This window comes from Gorilla gorilla, chromosome 7 (genome assembly GCF_029281585.2).
Source record: "Gorilla gorilla gorilla isolate KB3781 chromosome 7, NHGRI_mGorGor1-v2.1_pri, whole genome shotgun sequence".
Classification (NCBI taxonomy): domain Eukaryota; kingdom Metazoa; phylum Chordata; class Mammalia; order Primates; family Hominidae; genus Gorilla; species Gorilla gorilla.
Genome location: NC_073231.2, coordinates 132,866,144 through 132,872,143, shown reverse-complemented (window position 1 = coordinate 132,872,143; position 6,000 = coordinate 132,866,144). Strand labels below are relative to the sequence as shown.

The 6,000-nt window shown below is 37.8% G+C and overlaps 1 long non-coding RNA gene across 1 annotated transcript in view; it reads right to left on the bottom strand.

Moving 5' to 3' along the window:
* Positions 1 to 205: 205 nt before the first annotated feature.
* LOC129524235 (uncharacterized) overlaps positions 206 to 6,000 on the bottom strand; it is a 131,998-nt gene continuing 126,203 nt past the window's right edge. The window contains exon 3 of the long non-coding RNA XR_008667988.2: positions 206 to 311. This is a non-coding gene — a long non-coding RNA (uncharacterized lncRNA). The remainder of the gene's footprint in view (positions 312 to 6,000) is intronic.

Genomic DNA, 6,000 nt, shown 5'->3' with positions numbered 1-6,000 from the left:
TCTTCCATCAGGGTCTCCTCCCCACTTTTACAATCAAAGACATCTTTATGGGTTCCAGTTCATTCTGAGGTGATAGTAATCAGATGCTAATTTTATGCAAATTCTGCAGAAAAACAGATGAGATGTCTCTACTGCACTAAATGTCTCTTGACACTCTGCTTAGCTCTGTGTTCCTATCATTGTTGAAAACATTCACTGAAAAACTCTCCCCATGGACCATTCTGTTACTGTCAAGCAGCACCCAAAGAAAATCAATTAATCAGAAGATCTGAAGTTACAGGTTTCTCTAGGTAGTTCCTGTTGATAATTCACTAGGAGAAAAAATAAAAAAAAAAGCTGTCAGAGTAATTAAACTGTAAGATGCCATCTCTTTGGAGGAAGAAATTATCTTTTTGAACTCAATAATTTATAATTTAATCTCTTGGCAATGTACAGGATCAATTTAAGTAATTGGGGGTATAATAGCACCCACTATTAGGGATTCAAAGAAAATATATTATATTTCATGGTTATTTGTTTTACCAGAAAGTAACATGAGCCTTGGAATGAAATAGCCCTGGGTTTAATTCCTGACTCAAAAATTGTATGACCCTGAGCAACTCTCAATTTAATCATCCCTGAGATAGCTTTATTAACTGTTTATGCCCTCTGAACCATTGATGGAATAGCATATGCCTATGTATATAGCAGATAAAAACTCTGCACATAGTAGGTCCTGAAATAATTTTAGTTTCCCTTCTCTTTACAAAGGCCAAACTTATTTGTGGGTTTAAGGTGCTGCCACACTAGTCTGCTACATAGTATCCCACTTCTTTGATCAAGCTATGGAGTGGACCTCAGGGATAATAAGGGAAGATTTCTCTGAAATTCAAGTTCTTATTTCTTGAGGTCTGGAATCACCATTTTTGAGTCTATAGCTTACTTTGTGCCAAGCATTTATGAGCATTTTATAAATACTAGCATGTTCTATCCTCATAACAACTTTTTTAAATGAAGAAACTGATTCACAGAAAGCAACACAACCAAAGTTACAAAGTTCAGAAATGATTTGGATCCAAGCAGATTTTGCTTCTTATTGCTCTACATTATTGCTTTAATTGGGATTCCACTACAGGAAAATTTATGTTAATAGTTTACCTATCTATTTCTATCTACTTCTCTATATACAGTATTACTTAAAAGTACTGCATGTTATCTTTAGCTACAGTATATCATACTTAAAATATGTTCACATTTTAACTATTGCTTTTCCATTTACCTAGCTGTCTATAGAAATAATTTCTATTTTTATTTCTTAATATCTATTTCTATTTTTGAAACAATCTTTATTCTGGAAATTTAAAGTTGGTTCTCTCGCTAGTATCTGTATGTGGGGAGGGGACGTGATTAAGCTTGCAGGCTCTGGCTTCTAATGGAGTGGCTTACAAGTGGCCATACCACTTACAAGCTGTGTCGTTAGCAAATTGCCTAAACTTGATGTCCTTCAGTTTCCTCATCTGGAAAGTAGAGATAATGCTACCATCAATCTTCATAGGAGATTTCATAGATTCATAAGTGAATACATTTAGAACTGCCAGGCGCATGGTTGTTCTCAGTAAGAGAGAGCTCTTATTATTATGTATATCTATGCTGTTATCGCTCACTGTTTTTACTGCCCTGTTCTTATGTAGAATCTTCAGTTTACTAAGTTCTTCTAAATACATTGGCTGCTTTTCAATTTTTAAATAGCAGTGTAAGGTAAATATACTTGTTTTGCAGATGAGGGAGCCAAGGATCAGGATATGCTACGGGTTGAATTGTGTCACCCAAAACAGATATGGTGTAGTCCTAACCTTCACTGCCCCAGAGTGTGACTGTATTTGGAGATAGAGTCTGTACAGTGGTAGTCAAGTTAAAATGAAATTATTAGGGTGGACCTTAATCCAATATGATTAGTGTTCTTATAAAAAGCGGAAATTTGGATAAGACATGTACAGAGGGAAGATGGTGTGAGGAGACACAGGAAAAAGGGCATCCACAAACCAGAAAGAAAGATCAGGAATAGACCCTTCCCTCACAGCCCTCAGGAGGAGCCAACACCAGCGACATCATGACTTCTGGCCTCCAGAACTACAAGACAATACATTTCTGTTGTTTAAGCCGCTAGGTTTGTGGAATGTTGTTATGACACCCTTAGCAAACTAATACAGAGTAGTAGAATGAGCTGTTATGCTGAGTAGAATACCTTAAAGAACCAAAACAAGACGTTTCCTGCTTCAGTCCTGTGACCTTTTTCTGGTAACTAGGATACTTCATGTGTAATGATTCCTTAACCCAACTCTGCCTCCATCTTCATATCCATCCATTTTTTTTTTTTTCCTAAGACGGAGTCTTGCTCTGTCGCCCAGGCTGGAGTGCAGTGGCATGATCTCGGCTCACTGCAAGCTCTGCCTCCCGGGTTCACACCATTCTCCTGCCTTAGCCTCCCAAGTAGCTGGGGCTACAGGTGCCCGCCTGGCTAATGTTTTGTATTTTTAGTAGAGACGGGGTTTCACAGTGTTAGCCAGGATGGTCTCAATCTCCTGACCTCATGATCCGCCCTCCTTGGCCTCCCAAAGTGCTGGGATTACAGGCGTTAGCCACCACGCCTGGCCCATATCCATCCATTTTTAAACTTAGCAAGAGCTTCCTGGCTTGGAATGCTGTGCATAAGGCAAAAACTTCAGGACAAGGTAAGAGGACACTTTATGTCTTCCAGGATACGTTATACCTGTGTGGAGGTATAATGTATTCTAAATGTATTATCTAATGTGTTCTAAAGAGAGGTGTGACATTATTATGCATAAGCTGATTCACGAGGAGTAACAAAATCACAGCATCAGAGAGCCTGAGTGCTCACAAATTCATCACCCTCAAAGCCAGCATCTCTGTTTTTCCCATCCCTTTAGTTGTTCAGGTTTCATTTGAGCATGGACCTCACGGGACCTGACTCTCCATCATGGCTTTAGCTCACCCAACAACCTACAGATAGGTACAGAAGCCATCACCTCTCCTCTCCTGAATGTCTCATGATTCAGATCCCAAATGCCTTGTAAACCAAAATGTTATATGAATGGAGCATATTGTTTTCATGTATGCAAACTCAAGTCTTGAAAACTACAGAATACAGACAGACATAGAAATGATTAACGGCAGACTAACGAGATTGTATAAGTATGCAGTCCATGAATAGAATCTTATAAAAAATGAACTGTGAGAAGATATTGAGTTTTGCCAAAATGCCATTCCTGTAAGGGCATCGCCTTCCGTTATCAGTTTCATAGCATCAATCATGTGGACACTGTTGTCAAAAGTGTCATTGGAATGACTCTAAATTCTGATAAGCTACCCCAGTCCATTTACAGGGTTTATTTCAAGCTGTCTTGGTTATCTGCCTCATTCTAGATCTTGAGAGCTTTTCTTAGAACACTTTTCTTACATGGTTCAGGACCTAAAATTATTCTATTGTCTCAAAAAAACTCTTTCATTCTCAGCATAGTTTCTCTTATTCTAGAACATTCACTTTGCCCATGCAGGACATGACTTTGAACTCTAGACTTTATTAGCTACAACTTCAAAGGGAAAAGGGTTACACTGGCTACTAGAGTCATGACATTTGTCTATGGGTCAGCAACCCAGATTCTCTAGTAGCTTTAGGCCCAAGACCTATGGCTTCAAGACGAGAGTATATAACCTGACATTAGAAAACTTGGATTCTTATCCCGAGTTTCTTATCTTGACCCTATATATTTAAGAAAGCATTTATGTACCCTGAATTTTTCCCCTAATAATTTAGTTCAATACATTTTGGCAAATATATATAATCATGTAACCACATGTGGATCAAGATATAGAATACGTCCATCACTCCAGATAGTTCTCTCATGGCCCTGTCCAGTAAGTTTTTCTGCAACCACAAAGAAGTAATCCCTTTTTTTTGTTCTATCACCATAGACCACAGATTCACTTTGCTTGTTGTAGAACTTCATATAATAGGTCCTCATTGTGTCTGTCTTCTTTAACTCAGTGTAATGTCTGTAAAATTAATTCATGTTGTTGCATGATCAATCATCTTTCTTCTTATTGATGCCAAAGAAAATTACTTTTCATAAATGTATATATCTGAACCTTTTTCATTAATAAAATAAGTAGGATAATCTGGACTTGAAACCTGGGCTCATTGGCACTAGCTTTGTGATTTTGGACAAGACATTGGCTCTCCCAACTTGTTTCTATATCTATGTAAGATGAAGAAGAATCTCACAACTCCTTTCCTCTTTAACAGTTTATAGCAAGGACCAGACACACCAAAGACCTCTTCCTCACCACTGTTACGGGCACTGGTCCACACCTCCTCCCTGGACTACTGGTAAACCTCACGCAAATTCATGCATAGAACAATATGTCTATAATATATAGAAATCAAAACACAGGACAGCTTGTGCTTCTTTTGTGCCTCGCTACTTTTGCTCAACACAATGTCTGTGAGGTTAATCCATGTTAGTCTGCCAATTAATGTCCCGGCTTCTATTATTCTTCAATCAGAGCCAGGATGAATCTTTTAAATATAAATCAGATCATGTCACTCCTTTCCTTAAAACTCCGCAAGGGCTCCCATTTCACTTATAATAACATGGAAATGTTTACCAGAGCCTACCTGGACCTGCCATCCCCAACTCCCCTGCAACACCATTCTCATTTCTTGCCACTCTCCTTTCACTCACTGTACTTTATGATTGTGTCTCCAATATACTCCAGTTATTCCTGTGATGGGGCCTGACAAGATCCACTCTTTACTGCAGGTCTGCTTGTTCTTCCATTTATGTCTCAGCTTAAATGTTCCCTTCTCATAGAGGCCCTTGTTGACCCCTTCAACTAGGTAGAGAATCATGCTCGGCACCCAGAAATTGTCCTAAAATTATTAGTTGGATTAATGAATATGGACAGGGAACATTTCATATACTACGATGCATTGTGGACATTTGTGACTGTTTTATAACAAAAATATATAATAATTATATGCTCAAAAATAAAACTGTGTATTTGTGGTCACTATGAAAAAAGAGACCTGCACTTTGCATTCCAGAAGCTTATTTAAGATCTCAAGTAAGAGAGACAAGACTGGAAATTATCCATTAAATAATAATCCAGAAATGATAACTGAAAAGTATGTTAGCCAGCTGTACAGAGGGTGGATGACTGGCAGATGGGAGGTCCCTGTAGGGAAGGAAGTGGTGCGAAGTTTTGGGGTTTGTCAGAAGAGTGGGTTTAGCTTTCATGAGGTAATGGGAGGGCAGTGACAAGTTAATGTTGCTGATATTGTTTCCTTTTTATTTTTATAAATTGGGATGTCAGCAGACAAATTACAAGTGAATACAAATTTAGTAGGATATCTTCTCAATATACTTAATTTTGGGGGGGGGAATTAATAATATCCTACTCCCCAGTATGAAAATGCTGGCTGATAGCCATGGCATATTCCCTCTGGGCCAAAAAGCAGCTATGGTATTTCGTCCTCCTTTACCCTCTACTACTCTTACCAAGAGAGAATAGTGTTTGTTCCCAAATGTGTTCATGTTGTATGTATTGTTTTATAAATCGATAAAAGAGGAGTAGAAAAAAATGGAAATTTCTAGGAAAATTAAGTTGAACATTTTAGAAAGAGTTGATACGTATGATTGGTATTATTTTTCTGTTGAAATAGGTGTGGACAATACAACTTTAGAATATTTGGATACGGTTGCAAAAATCTAGACATATTCTGACCTCAGATGGTTTACATGTCTTTAAGTTCTTCCATACTTTGAAGAAACTGAAACAGAAACTCAAATATTTGTTTTTAGGCAAGTTATTTCCATGCAAAGAAAAATCTTGGATGTACATCAAAAGATTGGTAAACAACAACTCTTCTGGTTAATGAACCAACTAAAAATTCTGACTCATGTGAGAAAAAAGGGCTTCCACTGAGTTGAATATAGTTAA